The following is a 24,070-nucleotide window of genomic DNA, read 5'->3' on the forward strand; positions in this document are numbered from 1 at the left end:
AGTTCTGTCCTTATGAGCAGTTTTGACAGTGCATGCACATGGAAAAGGCGATATTAAGAGATCTTAATGGCTCATTCAGGTCCGTTATAACTCGTGACATATCTCCAGTCACTGTTGTACTTACTGACATAATAACTTGTAGCCGTTTTACATTTTAGTACCATAAACACACAGAAGTATGAGATTTTTTCAGATTTATTTCCATCCCCATCACCACATCTGCTAGATTTATGTTTCAAACAGAAACAGCAAATGGCTACCTTACTGACAACATAATGGAGACAGCTACCAAGCTTCATCATCATTGTCTGATTTTTTTTTTCCTTGTTCCATGTAAGTCTCCTGAGTAAAAATGATAAAAGTGAATTTATCCATCACAGCGGCAAGTGTTTCTCAAAACAACATGAATGTCCCTGATCTGCCAGGTAGACAAAGAAACAGATTTCCTGCATTATATCTAGAACAGAAAAAAAAAAGTATGCCGATAGCGACAACACCGTCTGGAAAAGTCTGGTCTTGCAAAAGAATCACACACTGCCATCCCATGGTAATGACATTTATTTCACGTGTCCAAACCCAATAGTACAAAGCATGTATACAATGCTGATCTCTGCTTTTCGTTGTGTCAGATGTTCGACAGGCAATATTCTTCATTTCTTCTTCGACATGGCCGATAAGGCAGTTAATAGGAAGCACTTACATGGTTTACTGTAGTTGCATAAATTCAAAACACTTATTAGAATATCATTCAAGATATCAGTTTAAAGGATTTACAGAAAGAAATTCCAAACAAGAAAAACAGATGTCTCAAAGCCTGTGCGAGAAGATTAATCTTGACATTTAACCCATTTGCAGTCAGCATTTCCAGTTTATTTCATAAGCACTCTTTATAACAAAAAGCGCAGAGAAAGATAAAAGGGAAACCGGCATAAACACTTTGTGACAGAGAAATGTGAGAGGAGAGAAAAAAAAAGCTGAATGCAACATACTGTAGTTTTATCCAATTAATTTTGTGAAAATAAACAGGAAATATGCAGAACAGGCAGGAGCAGATATCTCGGCGTTTATTACAGTGTAATAAAATTCAACTTGTAAAAGTGACACAAGAAGGATTACAAATAAAAAATAATCATCGTAACCCTTATAATTACCATCAAGAGCCTGGCAGTAAACTCTCATCTAAGAGCTACATTCTTAAAGGAAAGCTGCAGAAAATATACATTTAATCTCTGTTACTGGATGTGAAGCTCCATCTTTTTATGTATGCCGTTACAATATTATGGTGCTCGGTAACTTTCCAGCCAATCCCAATACTTCAGCAAAGTTTTGACTCTAAGTCTGCCTGGAAAAGCTGTTTCTCAAAGGTAAATTTATAATGTGAAATGTGTTAGTTCATAACTACTGAGAAATGTTGTCTTTTTAGCTATGTTGCAAGATTTTTTGCTTGGTATTTATCCATCCTTTTGCTGGTGTGTTTTATCTGCTAAGTGTGAACATCATTATCCTATATTGCAAGATTTTTTGCATGGTATTTATCCATTGTTCCTACTTTATTAAGGGTACCGTCTCACAGTGGCACTTTTGTCGCTACGACGGTACGATCCGTGATGTTCCAGCGATATCCATACGATATCGCTGTGTCTGACACGCAGCAGCGATCAGGGACCCCACTGAGAATCGTACGTCGTAGCAGATCGTTTGGAACTTTATTTCGTCGCTGGATCTCCCGCTGTCATCGATGGATCGGTGTGTGTGACACCGATCCAGCGATGCATTCGCTTGTAACCAGGGTAAACATCGGGTTACTAAGCGCAGGGCCGCGCTTAGTAACCCGATATTTACTCTGGTTACCATCGTAAATGTAAAAAAAAAAAAAAACGTACATACTCACATTCTGGTGTCCGTCAGGTCCCTAGCCGTCTGCTTCCCGCACTGACTGACTGCCGGCCGGAAAGTAAAAGCAGAGCACAGCGGTGACGTCACCGCTGTGCTCTGCTTTCACTTTACGGCTGTCACTCAGTCAGTGCGGGAAGCAGACGGCTAGGGACCTGACGGACACCGGAATGTATGTAGTGTTTGTTTTTTTTTACATTTACGATGGTAACCAGGGTAAACATCGGGTTACTAAGCGCGGCCCTGCGCTTAGTAACCCGATGTTTACCCTGGTTACCCGGGGACTTCGGCATCGTTGGTCGCTGGAGAGCTGTCTGTGTGACAGCTCTCCAGCGACCACACAACGACTTACCAACGATCACGGCCAGGTCGTATCGCTGGTCGTGATCGTTGGTAAATCGTTTTGTGTAACGGTACCCTAATGTTCAAAGATATCTCTTTCACTGCTGTTTTATGGTCTCTCTTCAGCATGGGGTTGTTTATTTTGCATAGTAATGCCTGTGCGGGTCTTGTGCTGATTGCTTAATTATTCAATGAGGCCAACTGGTGCTAGACTCTAGCAGATACTTCCCATCCCATGTATTCAGATCTCGCTACAGAGAGCATATGTGCAATATATTTTTAAGTGCATTATTTGTAAAGTATAGCTGCAGCTATACATGGCAGTTGGGCAAGAGACAGGTAAGCTGCACGAGGCATTCAAGCAAAAATGCTTCTTTATCAGCAATACAGTTTTATAAATTGGCCCTTTCACTCTGCTTCTTATATGTTTCAACTTCTGCTTTCCCTCAACTCTCCCGCCCTCTTACACACTCTGTGCACTCTCTCAATATCAGCCCCTCCCTTGACCCTTCTCCCATCTATAGTTCTGAGGCTCTACTGACATTTCTCAACCCCTTCAAACCATCCACTGCCACCATACAGCACTCAAAATGTTCAAACAAATCATTGCACCACCTACTCTTTCTCTTTTTTTCTCCTTCTCCCAGTCTCTGGCATCATCACCCGCAACCCTTGGCCTCCCTCCACTAGTATACATAACTCACTTCCAGCTGTATATAGAAAGCCTGCTCATCTAATTAACATTCAGTGCATGTCCTCCCCTATCTTGTTTAATTGTGCCCTCTGGAAGGACGCAGTCAGCATGTAGCAAACTAACTTACATTCACAATTATTTCCTTTCTAACTCCCTTAACCATCTGGCTCTTATAGAAACCTGGATCCAGCAATCAGACACCACCGCTTCTGCTGCATTCTCATTTTGTCGGCTGAAATTTTTGCTTTTGGCCAGAGGGCAGCACGGTGGCTCAGTGGTTAGCACTGCAGTATTGCAGCGCTGGAGTCCTGGGTTCAAATCCCACTAAAGACAACATCTGCAAGGAGTATGTACATTCTCCCCATGTTTGCGTGGGTTTCCTCCGGGTTCTTCGGTTTCCTCCCACATTCCAAAGGCATACTGATGGGGAATTTAGATTGTGAGCCCTATTGGGAACAGCAATGATAATGTGTGCAAAACTGAAAAGTGCTGTGGAATATGTTAGCGCTATATAAAGATTATTATTATTATTATTATTATTAGACCTGAGTACAGACAAGGTGGAGGTGTTGGTCAATTCCTTTCATAACAATGTGCTTTCTAGGTTATCCACCTGGTAACCTCACTTTGAAATCCACATCATTAGACTCTTCAAACCTTTCTCACTGTGTGGCAGTTGTCACCTTCAGGGCTCCTCCCATCAGTTCTTGGATCACTTTGCCACCTGGCTTCCTCATTTTCCATCTTGTGACATTCCCACTCTCATCATGGGAGACTTTAATATCCCCATCGATGATCCCCTCTCCCAATCTGCCTCTTATCTACTTTCTCCAACCTCATTCAGCCTCTCACAGTTTTCAAACTCTCCCACTCATGAAAACGGGAATACTCTGGACCTGGTCTTCTCCCAGCTTTGCTCTGTGCACAACTTTACTAACTCCCCACTCTCGCTCTCTGACCACAACCTTCTTTTCTTGTCTTTCAAAAACTGTCTCCTTACCAGGAACACCCACACTTACCACACGTATAGGAATTCACGTACCATTAATACCCAGCAGCTTATGGACAATCTACACTCATCTTTAGCTCCCATCTCCTCCCTCTCCTATCCAGACTTCATCCTTGTCACACTTCAATAATATATTGCAGAGTGCCATGGATGAAGCAGCACTTGTACATGCATAAAGACCCAACCCTGACAATGGCAACCCTGCACATGCTGTAAACATATTTTCTTCAACACTGTCAAGGTGCAAGGAGCCCTTTTTTTTGGTTGTTTTTGCTTTTCTGTTTTTTGCTCTCTGCTTTCAAAGCCATCTTTTTTATTGTTCTGTCAATATGGCCATATGAGGGCTTGTTTTTTGCAGGATAAGTTGTACTTTTGAATGACACCATTGATTTTATAATATAGTGTACGGGAAAATGGGAAAAAAATTCCAAGTGCGGTGAAATTGGGAAAAAAAGTGCAAATCGCAAAATGGTAAAACTGACCTTCCATTATTATTCTCCAGGTCATTACAAGTTCGTAGATACCAAACATGTATAGGTTCTTTTTTACTTAAGTGGTGAAAAAAATTCCAAAGTTTGTTATTTAAATTCCTTGACCTTGGACTGGGTTAGGGCTTATTCTTTGCCGCTCAGCTATTTTTATTTCTACAATTGTAATGCAGTTACCATCTTTTGTTGGCTCGTTATTGCATTTTAATGCAATGTTGTGGTGACAAAAAAAGTAATTCTATAGTTTTGACTTTTTTTTCTCGTTGCACCTTTTACCGATTGGATTAATTCTTTACATATATTGATAGATTGGGCAATTATGAACGCGGCGATACCACATATGTGTATTTTTTTAAACTCTTTTATTTTGCATGAGGCAAATTTAAAAAAAAATATTTTTAAAAACTTTTTTGTTTCTTTTCACTTGCTTCAATAGTCTCCATAGGAGACAAGAAGCTCCGATCACTTGTGGTACACAGAATGGGGTTTCAGCCCTGCTCTATGTAGCAGAAGTGTTCACTTGCTATAGTCCACTAGTAGCAATCCGGAAATGACAACCACAGGGGTCTGCTGCAGACCCTGGGTTGTCATGCCAACTCATTGGTGACCCACGGTCATGTGACCCGGGCGCTGATGGGCAGGATTAGTGATGCACTTCTGGTGCAAACATGTTCAATGCTGCTGTCAGAGATTTTAACAGGTTAACAGCTGTGGCTTGATCGCGATTCCACCCACGGCTGTTAGAAGCACATATCAGCTGTTCAAATCAGCTGACATGCGACGGGAAAGATGTGGGCTCAGTGCCGGAGCCTACTTCAATGGCGAGACCCGACATGCGCCATACATATACGGCGCATGCCTTAAGGGGTTAATAGCATTTTAAAGCTGTCTGTGCCCACTCTGTGAGTGCCACTGCTCAGGGGAAATGAACTTTATACTTCCTGGCAGCTTCTAGCTTACAGTCATAGGGGTGTGGCTGGCGTGGCTTTACTCACCACTCAGTGCATAGTGAGTGGTCCTTCCATCATGCAAGGCACAGCATTGCAAGAAGCTTCAGCCGTCAGTGAGCGGAGCGCCTTTTGCCTATTTGAATCTAAACTAGGTCAGACATTGTCCCATTAGGCTTTTTTATGTAACTGGTGTTAGTCTTTTTTATATGTTAATCATATTTTTATTGTACATTTTGCTTTACTGTATTACCACAATTATGCTGTGAGTTGAATCATATGGATGGCTTATCCATAATGATAATTTGCCAGTGCAAAGTCCAGGGAAGGTTCCCAATGAGTGTTTAGATCCTTTACTATTTAACTGGTGTAATGAGGTGTGTTTTACAACAAGCTCCTAACCAAAATAATACATTTATGTCCTATGAATATTATTATATTAATAGTGGCTGTACAGTATGTTTAGCAAATACAGTGGGTACAGAAAGCATTCATACCCCTTTAGATTTGTCACTCTTTGTTTCATTTCAGCCATTTGGTAAATTCAAAAAAAGTTCCTTTTTTCACATCAATGTGCACTCTGCACCCCATCTTGACTGAAAAAAAAACAAATGCAGAAATTTTTGCAAATTTCATAAAAAAGAAAAACTTAAATTTCACATAGTCATAAGTATTCAGACTCTTTGCTCAGACACTCATATTTAAATCACTTGCTGTCCATTTTCTTGTGATCCTCCTTGAGATGGTTCTACTCCTTCATTGGAGTTCTGCTGTGTTTAAATAAACTGATAGGACTTGATTTGGAAAGGCACACACCTGTCTATGCATCCGTCGCAATCCATCGTTTTGGACAAAAAATGGATCCTGCAAATGTGCCTGCAGGATGCATTTTTTGCCCAAAGACTTGTATTGCTGACGGATGGCCACACGTCGCGTCCATTGTGCACTGAATCTGTTGTGTTTTGGCAGACCGTTATCACAAAAAACGTTCAATGTAACTTTTTTTGTACGTCGCGTCCGCCATTTCTGACGGCGCATGCGCGGCCATAACTCCACCTCCTCCTCCCCAGGACTTAGACTGGGCAGCGGATGCGTTGAAAAACTGCATCCGCAGCCCACGTTGTGCACAATTTTCACAAGGTACGTCGGGCCGACGCATTGCGATGGCCCCGTACCGACGCAAGTGTGAAAGAAGCCTAACCCTAGCCCTAACCCTAACCCTAGCCCTAACCCTAGCTCTAACCCTAACCCTAACCCTACATTTAGCCCCAACCCTAACCCTAAATTTAGCCCCAACTGTCATGATCTCAATGGCAAGAGAACATAGCATAAGCATATATAGGAACTAGCTCTTGGAAGATGGGAACTGAGCTGACCATGAATAAAACCTAACGCACAACTAGCAGTGGCCGGGTAGCATGCCTACGTTGATTCTAGATGCCCAGCACCAGCCGGAGGACTAAATAAAGCTAGCAGAGGAAAATATTAGTCCTAGCTCACCTCTAGAGAAATACCCCGAAAGGAGACAGAGGCCCCCCACATGTATTGGCGGTGAGTTGAGATGAAATAACAAACGTAGTATGAAAATAGGTTTAGCAAATTTGAGGTCCACTTACTACATAGCAGAAGACAGAAAGGACACTTTCATGGTCAGCTGAAAACCCTATCAAAAACACCATCCAGAAATTACTTTAAAACTCTGGTATTAACTCATAACACCAGAGTGGCAATTCCTGTTCACAAGAGCTTTCCAGACACAGTAACGAAACTACAGCTGTGAACTGGAACAAAAATGCAAAAACAAACATGGACAAGAGTCCAACTTATCTAGTAGTTGTCTAGGAGCAGGAACAAGCACAGAGAGGCTTCTGATAACATTGTTGACCGGCAAGCAACTAACAGAGCAGCAAGGTTATATAGCGACTCCCACATCTTGATGGGAACAGGTGAACAGAGAAGATGAAGACACCAGTTCAATTCCACCAGTAGCCACCGGGGGAGCCCAGAATCCAAATTCACAACAGTACCCCCCCCTCAAGGAGGGGGCACCGAACCCTCACCAGAACCACCAGGGCGATCAGGATGGGCCCTATGAAAGGCACGAACCAGATCGGAGGCATGAACATCAGATGCATTCACCCAAGAATTATCCTCCTGGCCGTATCCCTTCCACTTGACCAGATACTGGAGTCTCCGTCTGGAAACACGAGAGTCTAAGATTTTCTCCACAACGTACTCCAACTCACCCTCAACCAACACCGGAGCAGGAGGCTCAACGGAAGGCACAACCGGTACCTCATACCTGCGCAATAATGACCGATGAAAAACGTTATGAATAGAAAAGGATGCAGGGAGGTCCAAACGGAAGGAAACAGGGTTAAGAATCTCCAATATCTTATACGGGCCGATAAACCGAGGCTTAAACTTAGGAGAAGAGACCCTCATAGGGACAAAACGAGAAGACAACCACACCAAATCCCCAACAGAAAGCCGAGGACCAACACGACGGTGGCGGTTGGCAAAAAGCTGAGTCTTCTCCTGGGACAACCTCAAATTGTCCACCACCTGCCCCCAGATCCGATGCAATCTCTCCACCACAGCATCCACTCCAGGACAATCCGAAGATTCCACCTGACCAGAGGAAAATCGAGGATGAAACCCCGAATTACAGAAAAACGGGGACACCAAAGTGGCAGAGCTGGCCCGATTATTGAGAGCGAACTCCGCCAATGGCAAAAAAGCAACCCAATCATCCTGGTCAGCAGACACAAAACACCTCAGATATGTCTCCAGGGTCTGATTAATCCGCTCGGTCTGGCCATTCGTCTGAGGATGGAAAGCGGACGAAAAAGATAAATCTATGCCCATCCTAGCACAGAATGCCCGCCAAAATCTAGACACGAATTGGGTCCCTCTGTCAGAAACGATATTCTCAGGAATACCATGCAAACGAACAACATTTTGAAAAAACAGAGGAACCAACTCGGAAGAAGAAGGTAACTTGGGCAGAGGAACCAAATGGACCATCTTAGAAAAACGGTCACACACCACCCAGATGACAGACATCTTCTGAGAAACAGGCAGATCTGAAATAAAATCCATCGAGATGTGCGTCCAAGGCCTCTTAGGAATAGGCAAGGGCAACAATAATCCACTAGCCCGAGAACAACAAGGCTTGGCCCGAGCACAAACGTCACAAGACTGCACAAAGCCTCGCACATCTCGTGACAGGGAAGGCCACCAGAAGGACCTTGCCACCAAATCCCTGGTACCAAAAATGCCAGGATGACCTGCCAACGCAGAAGAATGAACCTCAGAGATGACTCTACTGGTCCAATCATCAGGAACAAACAGTTTATCAGGTGGGCAACGATCAGGTCTATCCGCCTGAAACTCCTGCAAGGCCCGCCGCAAGTCTGGAGAAACGGCTGACAATACCACTCCATCCTTAAGGATACCTGTGGGCTCAGAGTTACCAGGCGAGTCAGGCTCAAAACTCCTAGAAAGGGCATCCGCCTTAACATTCTTAGAACCCGGTAGGTATGACACCACAAAATTAAACCGAGAGAAAAATAATGACCAGCGCGCCTGTCTAGGATTCAGGTGCCTGGCGGTCTCAAGATAAATCAAATTTTTGTGGTCAGTCAATACCACCACCTGATGTCTGGCCCCCTCAAGCCAATGGCGCCACTCCTCAAAAGCCCACTTCATGGCCAAAAGCTCCCGATTCCCAACATCATAATTCCGCTCAGCGGGCGAAAATTTACGGGAAAAGAAGGCACAAGGCCTCATCACGGAGCAGTCAGAACTTTTCTGCGACAACACTGCCCCAGCTCCGATCTCAGAAGCGTCGACCTCAACCTGAAAAGGTAGAGCAACATCAGGCTGACGCAACACAGGGGCAGAGGAAAAACGGCGCTTAAGCTCCCGAAAGGCCTCCACAGCATCAGGGGACCAATCAGCAACATCAGCACCCTTCTTAGTCAAATCGGTCAATGGCTTAGCAATATCCGAAAAACCAGCAATAAATCGACGATAAAAGTTAGCAAAGCCCAAAAATTTCTGAAGACTCTTAAGAGAAGAGGGCTGCGTCCAATCACAAATAGCTTGAACCTTGACAGGATCCATTTCAATGGAAGAGGGGGAAAAAATATATCCCAAAAAGGAAATCCTCTGTACCCCAAAAACACACTTAGAACCCTTCACACACAAAGAATTAGACCGCAAAACCTGAAAAACCCTCCTGACTTGCTGGACATGAGAGTCCCAGTCATCCGAAAAAATCAGAATATCATCCAGATACACAATCATAAATTTATCCAAATAATCGCGAAAAATATCATGCATAAAGGACTGGAAAACTGACGGAGCATTAGAAAGACCAAAAGGCATCACTAAATACTCAAAGTGGCCCTCGGGCGTATTAAATGCGGTTTTCCACTCATCCCCCTGCCTGATTCGCACCAAATTATACGCCCCACGAAGGTCAATCTTAGAGAACCACTTGGCCCCCTTTATGCGAGCAAACAAATCAGTCAGCAACGGCAATGGGTATTGATATTTAACAGTGATTTTATTCAAAAGCCGATAATCAATACATGGTCTCAAAGAGCCGTCTTTTTTTGACACAAAGAAAAAACCGGCTCCTAAGGGAGATGACGATGGACGAATATGTCCCTTTTCCAAGGACTCCTTTATATATTCTCGCATAGCAGCATGTTCAGGCACAGACAGATTAAATAAACGACCCTTTGGGTATTTACTACCCGGGATTAAATCTATGGCACAATCGCACTCTCGGTGCGGAGGTAACGAACCAAGCTTGGATTCTTCAAAGACATCACGATAGTCAGACAGGAACTCAGGAATTTCAGAGGGAATGGATGATGAAATGGAAACCACAGGTACACCCCCATGAGCCCCCTTACATCCCCAGCTCAACACAGACATAGCTCTCCAGTCGAGGACTGGGTTGTGAGATTGCAGCCAAGGCAATCCTAGCACCAAATCATCATGTAGATTATACAGCACCAGAAAGCGAATAATCTCCTGGTGATCCGGATTAATACGCATAGTTACTTGTGTCCAGTATTGTGGTTTATTATTAGCCAATGGGGTGGAGTCAATCCCCTTCAGAGGAATAGGAGTCTCCAAAGGCTCTAAATCATAACCACAGCGTTTGGCAAAGGACCAATCCATAAGACTCAAAGCGGCGCCAGAGTCGACATAGGCGTCCGTGGTAATAGATGACAAAGAGCAAATCAGGGTCACAGATAGAATAAATTTAGACGGTAAGGTGCAAATGGAAACAGATTTACCAAGCTTTTTAGTGCGCTTAGAGCATGCTGATATAACATGAGTAGAATCACCACAATAGAAACACAACCCATTTTTCCGTCTAAAATTCTGCCGCTCGCTTCGGGACAGAATTCTATCACACTGCATACTCTCTGGCGACTTCTCAGTGGACACCGCCAGATGGTGCACTGGTTTGCGCTCCCGCAAACGCCTATCGATCTGAATAGCCATTGTCATGGACTCATTCAGACCCGCAGGCACAGGGAACCCCACCATAACATCCTTAATGGCATCAGAGAGACCCTCTCTGAAAGTCGCCGCCAGGGCGCACTCATTCCACTGAGTAAGCACAGACCATTTACGGAATCTTTGGCAGTAAATTTCCGCTTCATCTTGCCCCTGAGATAGGGACATCAAAGTTTTTTCTGCCTGAAGCTCCAAATGAGGTTCGTCATAAAGCAACCCCAAGGCCAGAAAAAACGCATCCACATTGAGCAACGCAGGATCCCCTGGTGTCAATGAAAAAGCCCAGTCTTGAGGGTCGCCCCGGAGCAAGGAAATCACAATCCTGACCTGCTGTGCAGGGTCTCCGGCAGAGCGAGATTTCAGGGACAAAAATAATTTGCAATTATTTCGAAAATTCTGAAACCCGGATCTATTCCCCGAGAAAAATTCCGGCAAAGGAATTCTCGGCTCAGATACAGGTGCATGACAAACAAAATCTTGCAAATTTTGTACCTTCGTGGCGAGATTATTCAAACCTGCAGTTACACTCTGAAGATCCATTACAAACAGGTGGACACAGAGCCATTCAAGGGTTAAGAGGAGGTAAGAAGCAGCTAGACAGCAATTAAGGGCTAGGCAGCAAAACTCTGAGGGGAAAAAAAAAAAAATTTCCCTTCAACACTTCTTTTTCTCCTGCTTCAGCCCAAACAATTAACACTTTGATGGCCGGTCAAACTGTCATGATCTCAATGGCAAGAGAACATAGCATAAGCATATATAGGAACTAGCTCTTGGAAGATGGGAACTGAGCTGACCATGAACTAAACCTAACGCACAACTAGCAGTGGCCGGGTAGCATGCCTACGTTGATTCTAGATGCCCAGCACCAGCCGGAGGACTAAATAAAGCTAGCAGAGGAAAATATTAGTCCTAGCTCACCTCTAGAGAAATACCCCGAAAGGAGACAGAGGCCCCCCACATGTATTGGCGGTGAGTTGAGATGAAATAACAAACGTAGTATGAAAATAGGTTTAGCAAATTTGAGGTCCACTTACTACATAGCAGAAGACAGAAAGGACACTTTCATGGTCAGCTGAAAACCCTATCAAAAACACCATCCAGAAATTACTTTAAAACTCTGGTATTAACTCATAACACCAGAGTGGCAATTCCTGTTCACAAGAGCTTTCCAGACACAGTAACGAAACTACAGCTGTGAACTGGAACAAAAATGCAAAAACAAACATGGACAAGAGTCCAACTTATCTAGTAGTTGTCTAGGAGCAGGAACAAGCACAGAGAGGCTTCTGATAACATTGTTGACCGGCAAGCAACTAACAGAGCAGCAAGGTTATATAGCGACTCCCACATCTTGATGGGAACAGGTGAACAGAGAAGATGAAGACACCAGTTCAATTCCACCAGTAGCCACCGGGGGAGCCCAGAATCCAAATTCACAACACCCAACCCTAACCCTAACCCTAAATTTAGCCCAAACCCTAACTCTAATTTTAGACCCAACTCCTCTAGCTGCCGGCCGGCAGATCATGGCGGGTGCACTGCGCATGCGCCCGCCATTTTCTTACCGGATGAAGAAGTCGGCGGGCAGGAGGGGACGCAGGAGGATCCAGAGACACCAGTAAGTATAACAGGGTCCCCGAATCCCCCTATTTCTCTGTCCTATGATGTGCGATCACATCAGAGGACAGAGAATAACACACCGCTTTTTTTTGCGGTCGCCGGTAAACGATTAGTTACCGGCGATCGCAAAACAGGGGTTGGTTTTTACCGACCCCGATCATGTTCTTTGGGGCATCGGCAACCCCCGGCAGCCGAGACCCCAAAGATCTTCCAGGTGCCGGCCGGCAGGTGCACTGCACATGCGCCTGCCATTTTTTGGCCGGAACAAGATTTCGGCGCCCATCGGGAGCAACGAGGAGCACCGGGGGAGACAGGTGAGTATCGGGGGGTGATCAGGGACCCCATTTCTCTGTCCTCTGATGTGCAATCACATTGGGGGACAGAGAAATTAAATGGGAAATAGCGGGTTTTTTTGCGACCGCCAGTAAACGGTTAATTACCAGCGATCGCAACCCGGGGGTCGGTAAAAAAAACCCGAATCATGTTCTCTGGGGTCTTGGCTACCCCAGATAACTGAGACCCCAGAGAAAATCCGACTCTGGGGGGCGCTATTCACTTTTTCCACAGCGCCATTAATTAACGGCACTGTGGTTTAAGTACCCTTAACTGCCGCCGTTAAAAGGCGTATCGGCGTTCGTTAAGGGATAAAACACAAAATACAATTTTTCCTAAATACTGCAGTCTCAGAAATATTTACCCTATGAATGGAATCTCTAAGGATGAGGACATAGTCATATTTAGCTTCTGTTTTTGATGTACATGTAGAGTCTTTTCCTATGAGTGTGATATGAGGGCCCAATGGTCCTGTAGCTTGATCTGACCTCACAGTTCAGCACTGTGCTGCTCGATTGGCATTTTCCAGAGAACATCAGTGTAAAGAATATGGTTGATCCTTTGGTATATCCTTTCTAGCATGGGATAATAAAACCTCCTTCAGCGTGCAGCTGTATGAACCTAGCTGAGCAGGGGAGGGTCATGCCTCAAAAGGCTGTGAGTGACAAATCTCACACCTTGAGGCAGTCAGCTAAGAGCAGGACAAAGACTTGCATGCAATATAAAGTCATGCTGAAGCTGCCAAAGAACATTCTAGAAACATAATTCCAGAAAGAGTCATGGAGATACTATATGTCCTAGCCATACATAGTGTAAACTTCCAAGATCTGCACAACATGGTGAATGCCTTCCAGGGTCTCGATCTGTTCTAGCAACCCATGGAGGGGAGATACATAGAATGACCAGAAGGAAATAGGTAGCAAAGATATGTTTAGTCTCAACGCATAGCAGGGGCCCTACTGCCTATGGGCAATAGGGGAATGACCCAAAGGTGATTTAGGCCGGTTTCACATTTGCGTTTGTAGGAGCTGCGGAGGGCTGCAGACTTCCTCCGTGAAGCCCTTGGCCGCACCTCCGCCTCTAGCTCCGCCTACCTCTGCATGCGGCCGGCATGTGGCCTGCGTACCTATCTTTAACATTAGGTACGCAGGTCGTGCCGCTGTATGTGGATGCTTCCGCATGCGTCGTTTTGACGATGCGGCAACCAGCGTAGAACGCAGCGTGTAGCAATTTCTTTTTTTTCCGCATCGTCAAAATGACGCATGTGGAAACATCCGCATACAGCCGCATGACCTGCGTACCTAATGTTAAAGATAGGTACGCAGGCCGCATGCAGGCCGCATGCAGAAGTAGGTGGAGCTAGCGGCGGAGGTGCTGCCAAGGGCAGGGCTTCAGGGAGGAAGTCCGCAGCCCTCCGCAGCTCCTACAAACGCTCGTGTGAAACTAGCCTAAGGCCAGTGTAAGGCCATGGGGTCGTTCTCTCTGTTATGCATGCGGTCCACTTTAAACGGGCGGCCATGTTGAGTAACTAGCAGCATCTCACAGCCTGTTCATCTGGATGCCATTTTGCTGAAAATGAATTTACATTAATTTGTATTCTCAAAAATGCAGACTTTTTGTACAATCAAACAGAATTCAATTTCACTCAAATACATTTGCTCATATCTAATACTAAAGCTTTCAGAAGAATTCCACTGCATATAGTACACATCTAGGAATTCTGCCAGCTATGAACTAATACTATCTGATATATTTAACTATTAATGATTCATTGCACAAAGTTTGAGTTATGATGCTTATTATCATATGCTTGTTACATTTGTTGCATAGAGCAGCAAAGTCATGATCTCTTCTTCAATTTAAAAGTATGTTTTATCATAAAGCAAACTTTAGATGGATTATCCAGTTCCTGCAAAAATAAGTAAATAAACAAATAAAAACAGTAAGGGTATGTGCTTTGCCCCTCCAACCTATTTCCTAGTATGTGGTTCACACGTTCACAAAATAAAAACATTTGGCACATGAGTATATTTATTTTTTATTTTATTAGCTTATGTGGCACCATTAATTCCACAGCACTTGACATGCATCATCATCTGTTTCCATTGGGACTCACAATCTAAATTGCCTATCAGTATGTGTTTAATGTGTGGTTGGACATCAGAGTATGACATACAGTAGAAACAAACGCAAACACGGGGAGGCCATACAAACTTCTTGTAGATGTTGGCCTTTGTTCAATTTGAATTCACAATGCCTTCACTGCAAGGTGACAGTGCTGCACATAAATTAATGTAGCCTGGCGTAACATGAAGTGTAATATAAACTTAAATTCTACATTATAGATACACAGGTGATTCATGTGTCAGGGTGTGATAGGGATGGTTACATGCCTCTACCCCTGAAGTTATGTGGTTTTTTTGTGCATAGACACTTTTAAATGTACTAAGGTACACAGTTAATGTAATATAATGTGAAGAATGTAAAGTATTCATTATGTATAACATTTAGGGTTAATTATACTACATGGGTATAGATAGGCCATTAGGTAAAGATAAGGAATGGGAAAGTGCAGTGGTGTGAACTATAGAATCAGGAAGTAGTGAGGTACAGATTAAGAAACAGTTAATGTGAGCAGGAATAGCTCCAGTTTGGGAGGGACAGGACAGTTAACAAGAGAACTTCCTGATTAGATACAGTGAGAGTTAAAGGGAGAGTAAGAGATTACATGGAGAGATTGCAGTAGTTGGAGGTCTGAAGGCAGGAGGAGAACAGGTTGTTCAGCAGCAAGAGAATGTCAGCCATAAACTCAGAGTGGACATTCCTGGAACGTTTGGGACCTATGGTCCAATTGAGGAACTGAGATGAGTGCCTTGATATCTTCCTAGAAAAGGACGTCAGATGGGAAATCGCATTAGGGAGGTGGGACGGGACTCTTGGGAGCTGCAGAGCTAGACTGACTATCCCATGGGATAGAGATGTCAGACCAGGAAGGGACTGCTCAGGGAAAGCGTACAGCAGACATCAGAACATGTTGTGCTATGGTCTTGAAAACAGAAAAGATTGAGCCTAATACTGCAGGTCTCACTATGACTAACGATTGACTAACCTATACAGTAAAGTCCAGGATACATACCAAAACCTAATGTTCGGGCATGGACCGCGAACACAGACTTCAAAAAGAGAACTATCAAGTTCTGCACCTCAAACATTGGGAGTTTTCCACTCTGTCATATGCATGATAGCAAGATAAACATTGGCGGCTTTGATTGTAGGTAACATCATTACCACAGGTCATAGAGCTGCAGTTCCCATGCTGTCTGTTGAAAGGGAGAGCTACCTGCTGTGACTGGCGGTAAAAAGGTTACCTCCGGTCACAGGCATCGGCTGATAAAAGAGTAAAACTTCCATCAGCCTACGCCTGCTGTCACTGATAACAGCAAAAGTAGGCACATCTAATGGGAGTATTCTTGAGTTGGCACCTGCACTAGAAATAAATAAATGAAAAAAAAAAGATATGCGGTATCTAGTGTTGAGCGATACCATCCGATACTTGAAAGTATCGGTATCGGATAGTATCGGCCGATACCCGAAAAGTATCGGATATCGCCGATACCGATACCAGATACCAATACAAGTCAATGGGACACCAAGTATCGGAAGGTATCCTGATGGTTCCCAGGGTCTGAAGGAGAGGAATCTCTCCTTCAGGCCCTGAAATCCATATTACTGTGTAAAATAAAGAATTAAAATAAAAAATATTGATATACTCACCTCTCCGGAGGCCCCTGGACATCACCGCTGGTAACCGGCAGCCTTCTTTGCTTAAAATGAGCGCGTATAGGGCCTTCCATGACGTCACGGCTTCTGATTGGTTGCGTGCGCTCATGTGACCGCCACGCGACCAATCACAAGCCGTGACGTCATTCTCAGGTCCTAAATACCGAATTCTAGGAATTTAGGACCTGAGAATTACATCACGGCTTGTGATTGGTCGCGTGGTGATCACATGAGCGGAACGCGACCAATCAGAAGCCGTGACGTCATGGAAGGTGCTGAACGTGCTCATTTCAAGCAAAGCAGGCTGCCGGTTACCAGCGGTGATGTCCAGGGGCCTCCGGAGAGGTGAGTATATCAATATTTTTTATTTTAATTCTTTATTTTTTACATGGATATGGATCCCAGGGCCTGAAGGAGAGTTTCCTCTCCTTCAGACCCTGGGAATCATACACTGGGAACTTCCGATTCCTGATACCACAAAAGTATCGGATCTCGGTATCGGAATTCCGATACCGCAAGTATCGGCCGATACCCGATACTTGCGGTGTCGGAATGCTCAACACTAGCGGTATCTTCTAATTTTGATGACCAGAGCAGGCAAAACTGACAGATGCGGGCTACATCCCTCATCTGTCTGCTTTATATTGGTTGGTTATAAAGAATAAAGGGGTCCTCATGCCATTTAAAAATATATTTAAATAGATACCAAAAATATGGCGTGGGTTCCCCTCATTTTTGACAACCAGCCAAGCTAAAGGAGACAGCTGGGGGTTCGTGTTCTCAAGCTGGTAAGGGGCCATGGATATTGCCTCCCCAAGCCAAAATATTGCAGCCTGTCTGCCCCAGGAAAGGCGCATCTATTAAATAAGCCAATTCTGGTGCTTTGCCCAGCTCTTCCCACTTGCCCTGGTGCAGTGGCAAGTGAGGTTAAATTTGTAGGGTTGATGTCAGCAGTGTAAGTGGCATAAGCAATTTCTATGAGTCGTTTCCCACATTTTTAGACCAGCCCATTCACCAGCAGAACTGAGTACAAGTCTGACATGTTGTAAACTACTGGAGAGGATAGTGCAGGAGTATCCGGAGCTCAATATCAATGCCATTTGGGTGGGGTTGGACCCTTTTTCATTTTGGTCTTCAAAAATGAAAGAGTGACCTGAGCTTGCCCGTCACGCTTTGGAGGTTTTAAAGGCACAGATGATTGGCCTCGGGGAGACCAAAACATCCAACACCGTGGAGACACCATCACATGTTTCTCAACGCAGTGATCCAGAACACTGCCCCCATCCCTTATGGGAAATATGCAAATGCATGTAGAGTAGCTGTGGAGACACCATCACGTGTTTCTCAATGCAAGCAGTGAATAGCCAGGCCTTTCCCCGGGAAGGAAAAACCACGGGAAGGGCAGCATCCAATAAAGGAAAACATCCAATACAGGAAAACCACCTATGCCAAGCATGGTATCCATCCACAGACAGCTGTTTCGGGGTTTTTGCTCCTCATCAGTGTGGAGTAGGAATCTGGCTATTAGGAGCAGTGCCTAGTAAAAAGGCTGTAAAGGCACAGATGATTGGCCTCGGGGAGACCAAAACATCCAACACCGCGGAGACACCATCACGTGTTTCTCAACGCAGTGATCCAGAACACTGCCCCCATCCCTTATGGGAAATATGCAAATGCATGTAGAGTAGCTGCGGAGACACCATCACGTGTTACTCAACACAAGCAGTGAATGGCCAGGCCTTTCCCCGGGAAGGAACAACCACGGGAAGGGCAGCATCCAATAAAGTAAAACATCCAATAAAGGAAAACCACCTATGCCAAGCATGGTATCCATCCACAGACAGCTGTTTCGGGATTTTCCCCCCTCATCAGTGTGGAGTAGGAATCTGGTTATTAGGAGCCAGGATGTTTTCCTTTATTGGATGCTGCCCTTCCCGTGGTTGTTCCTTCCCGGGGAAAGGCCTGGCTATTCACTGCTTGCTTTGAGAAACACGTGATGGTGTCTCCGCAGCTACTCTACATGTTTTGGAGGTTTTTTCATGCCCGACATCTAGTGGTCTCTCAGATCTTGTCTTCAATGCTGCTGGTGTTGTACTGAAAGAAATGTGCATCCGGCTGTCCCCTGAAAGCGTAGACTGCCTAACTTCCATAAAAATGAACAAGTCATGGATCTCCAAAGACTTTTGCACCCTGGTTGCAAACTGAGCAGACTAGCATACACAAACGTGTCATGTATTGATCTTTTGTTATTGCAGTCTGTGTCATCTCTGTGGTGTCTTTAGCTTCGCAGGATAAATGTGAGCTGAGCCATACTCCGATTTTTGGGAGGTAGAATGAACAAATAGACAGCAGTATAAGAGTATTTCTTATTTTATTTTTGCTCTGGTCACCGTGCGGTATAAGTGATGAGGTGGATTTATTCTTCTAGTCGCTGCGATTACAGCGATACCAGATTTATATACACTGCTCAAAAAAATAAAGGGAACACTTAAACAACAGAATATAACTCCAAGGGAATCAAACTTCTCTGAAATCAACTGTCCACTTAGGAAGCAACACTGTTTGACAATCAATTTCACATGCTGTTGTGCAAATGGAAAAGACAACAGATGGAAATTATTGGCAATTATCAAGACACACTCAATAAAGGAGTGGTTCTGCAGATGTGGACCACAGACCACATCTCAGTTCCATTGCTTTCTGACTGATGTTTTGGTCACTTTTGAATGTTGGTTGGGGTTTCACACTCGTGGTAGCATGAGACAGACTCTATAACTCACACAAGTGGCTCAGGTAGTGCAGCTGATCCAGGATGCACATCAATGCGAGCTGTGGCAAGAAGATTTGCTGTGTCTGTCAGCGTAGGGTCCAGAGGCTGGAGGTGCTACCAGGAGACAGACCAGTACACCAGGAGATGTGGAGGGGGCCATAGGAGGGCAACAACCCAGCAGCAGGACCGCTACTTCAGCCTTTGTGCAAAGAGGAACAGGAGGAGCACTGCCAGGGCCCTGTAAAATGACCTCCAGCAGGCCACAAATGTGCATGTGTCTGCACAAACGGTTAGAAACCGACACCATGAGGATGGTCTGAGTGCCCGATGTCCACAGATTGGGGTTGTGCTCACAGCCCAGCACTGTGCAGGACACTTGGCATTTGCAACAGAACACTAGTATTGGCAACCTTGCCACTGGCGCCCTGTGCTTTTTACAGATAAAAGCAGGTTCCCACTGAGCAAACATGACAGACATGACAGAGTCTGGAGACATCATGGAGAGCGATCTGCTGCCTTCAACATCCTTCAGCATGACTGGTTTGGCAGTGGGTCAGTAATGGTGTGGGGAGGAATTTCTTTGGAGGGCTGCACAGCCTTCCATGTGCTCACCAGAGGTAGCCTGACTGCCATTAGATACTGAGATGAGATCCTCAGACCCCTTGTGAGATCATATGCTGGTACGGTTGGCCCTGGATTCCTCCTAATGCAGGACAATGCCATACCTCAGGTGGCTGGAGTGTGTCAGCAGTTCCTGCAAGATGAAGGCATTGAAGCTATGGACTGGCCCGCCTGTTCCCTAGACCTGAATCTGATTGAACACATCTGGGACATCATGTCTCGCACAATCCACCAATGTCACATTGCACCACAGACTGTCCAGGAGTTGCCAGATGTTTTAGTCCAGGTCTGGGAGGAGATCCCTCAGGAGACCATCCGCCGCCTCAGCAGCAGCATGCCCAGGCATTTTAGGGAGGTGATACAAGCACGTGGAGGCCACACACACAACTGAGCATCATTTCCTTGTCTTGAGGCATTTCCACTGAAGTTGAATCAGCTTGTAACTTAATTTTCCACTTTGATTTTGAGCATCATTCCAACTCCAGACCTCCGTAGGATATTAGTTGTGATTTACGTTGATAATTTTTAGGTTTTATTGTTCTCAACACATTCCACTATGTAATGAATAAAGATTTACAACTTAAATATTTCATTCAGTGATATCTAGGATGTGGGATTTTAGTGTTCCCTTTATTTTTTTGAGCAGTGTAATTTTTTAGGCTTTGCTTCCATCACACAATATTTTGTTTTTATAAAAAATGTTTTTCATTTGTCGCCAAATTTGCAAAGCTGTAACTTTTATATTTTTTGACGAACAGAGCTCTACGAGGACCTATGTTTTGCGGAACGAGTTGCATAATTTTTTCTTATCAGTTTGGGGTACATAATATTTTTTGATCACTTTTTATTTATATTTTTCAGACACTGAATGAACAAAAACCAGCAATTAAATTATTATTTTTATTTTATTTTACTTAGATCGCTTTGTTAGTCGGGTTGGTACAATTACAGCAATACCAGATTTATATAGTTTTTTATGATTTGCTATTTTTGCACACTAAAAACAATATTTTAGCAAAATGAATTTGTTTTTGTATCTTCCTATTCTGAGAGCTGTAACTTTTTTATTTTTTTGCCGAATGAGCCATATTAGTGCTTGTTTTTTGTGGGATGGTTTGGTGTTTTCATTTATAACTGTTTTTTACTTATTTTTTATGGCGTTGGCAAAACAGAATAAATAATGTGCCAGTTTTATAGAGCGGGTTGTTATGGACACGGCGATACCAATTATGTGTACTTTTTTGTTTTTTGTTTTTTTTATTAGAAACACTGCCTTTTGAATGGCGAAATGGATTTTAGTGATTTGTGTGTGCATTTTTGTGTGCTTTTTTTGCTCTTTTACATATTTTATTTTACTTTTTTTCACTTTACATTGTGGGACATGTATCATTTTTACTTTGATCACTGGTCTCAAACACTGCTGCATCTTATAGCTGGATCTCACAGGCCATCGTACCTTGGGGTCATCACATGACCTCAGGGTACCATGGTAACTATTGGGACCTGCAATTCTCATTGCAGGGGTCCGATGGTCACTAAGGGGGTCTTGTGACCACCTTGTAACAACTTATATACACCTGTCATGATTGACATGTGTATTTATGGGGATAATTGGCCCTGATCAGTTGCAAAACTGGTCAGGTCCGGTACTGCAGGGTGTCATCTGTCTTGTACAGCTGACATCCGCGGAAATCACCGCCGCTCAATGCTGCTATTCTCTTATTACTCAGCGCGGTTAAAAAGCAGCGGTGAGGAATAAGTACCCATAATCATTGTTGTTAAAGGGCATAATGGAGGTCATTAAGGGGTTAATAAATGTCGCGTACCAAGCCGCACTATTCACTAGTCATACAGGTGGGTCCCCAGGTACTTCTGCCTGCCTGCTCATAGAGACTGGCAAGTCTCTGCCTATGTGCATGTATAAGCAAAGGAAGTTGTAGTGAAAGAAAACAAGTTTTATTTGGCAATCCTTATTGTTAACATTTTGGTATGAGCCTTCTTCAGAACTTATTACTTCTAGGGTTATGGATATGCTGACAGCGTGTAGTAGTGCAAGGTGTTGCAATGCACGTCACTAGGTAATGGTGCTGTGACTAAAATGGCAGTTATGGGGGTTTCAGCGTGTTCCAAGCTGCCGGGAACCTATTGCAGAATTTAAAAGAGATTGACAGCAGCATTTAAATAGTTATGAGCAATGATAGCTGACTTTGGCTGTTGCTATTACAAGAAGATATCAACTACTTAAAACAGCCAACATCTTCCTGGTGCAGGGCAAGCTCAGCTCCGGAGCCTGCTGAATAGATGTGGACCTGACCTGTGATGTACTGTTGCGATACATTTCGGAAATGGGTTAAAGTTAATTTTATAATAGTTATATTTCTTTGCAAAATAAATCTTTAATTAAGTCCGTACCTGATGAATATGTGACAAATTTTATCCTAAAACTACCATTTTTCACCTTATGTTTTCTCCTAATGTTCAAAACGTTAAATTACCAATTAAACTCTAACATTTGCAGAATGTGCAAGGTCCAAAGACAACAGTTTTTATAAATTTGTGCTAAAGTTCCTTGTTTGACTCTACACTGTAAGACTGTCTTCTGTTAATTTGCAATCAGTAGGTTCATTGGTTTGCCCAATGTTATAAGTACATTTAGATACTTTAGGGATGTGTAATTACCCGGAATAATGGCACTTCATTCTCTTCTCTTTAAAAGCGCTGGGCACAAGCTCAAGAGGTACAGTTTTTTCTCTAGTAATTACACACCCTGTTATATCTCTTTGTATAGATTTCAGCATCACTGAAAGCTTTATGATTGCCGTCTTATTATTCAATGGTAATGACAGTTTTTCATCCACTTTTCCTCTCTAAAATCTGGTATGTTTTGTTCCTTTGTTTTCCATAAAGCATGCTGCATGTATAATAATCATAGTTAAGTTTATTTTGCTCATTGATGTTGTCAAGAAACTATATTGCATGTCCTATGATTTCATTCAGAATGCCATCAAAAGACTAGTAACTTACTATAAAGTATGCAAGAAAATGAGGAACAAATGTGTACATTGTCCAGTGTCCAATTCCTGTGTGCCGATGGTCCTAGAGCAGAAGGGGACCATGATAGAAGCAGTAATTAAAGGATATGGACTTTTTCAAGAGCATTTTTTTTATATTTAATGTATCCCTTTTTGGCTAAAAGTTCTTTTTGTAATAGGAAGGAATTAAAAATGTTGAACTGTTTAGCGTTTACAACATTTATGTATCACTGTATATAACTGGCTGCACAATGAGGTAAAATGATCTTCATTAATTTAAGAATCTAAACATTGTTCTCGCTTCTTCTGAAATATCTCCTAATCTGATTTGTTACCAAATCAAATTTCAGAGACTGGAATGTATCTATGAAAGCTGTTTAAAGCCATTGATGTTAGACAGACCTGCCAAGTGCCTAATGTTTATCGGGGTGTTTTGACATTTCCCCAATTCTAAATATTGGAGAATTGAACAATCAGTCATGTTGAATTTAAACATGCCTCATTATGTTATACTGGTGGAGATAAACTACAGTAATTCCGCTTTGCATGGAAAATACATACTTAAGCAAGGTTAAAACTAATAGTTGTTGATTGACAGACAAGTAAAGATGTAAAATACAGGATCCACCATGCATGTCTGCATGCACCAAGCTTTAGTCTGTGCCTGGACTTAACACTAAGTATGTTTTTTTTTTCCTAATTCAAAGCTGAGAAGTATCATTCTACTTTAGATTATATACATGTTGCATAGCGATTCTTGTGGAGACAATATATGTAGTGCCGGGTTCACATTGTGTCAATGGCAATGCGCTGACGGTATCCATTACATAGCGGCACTAACACTATGTAACGGATGCGTTAGCGCACTCATTGACTGCCACTATGTAGCTCATCGCTAACGCATGTCATAATCGGCATGCATTAGCGATGTGCTGTCATTCTGTGACAGACCCTCGGAAGCGGGCTGCAGCATTTCCGGGTCCATCACCGATAGCAT

The sequence above is a fragment of the Ranitomeya variabilis genome, chromosome 2 (assembly GCF_051348905.1).
Source record: "Ranitomeya variabilis isolate aRanVar5 chromosome 2, aRanVar5.hap1, whole genome shotgun sequence".
Classification (NCBI taxonomy): Eukaryota; Metazoa; Chordata; class Amphibia; order Anura; family Dendrobatidae; genus Ranitomeya; species Ranitomeya variabilis.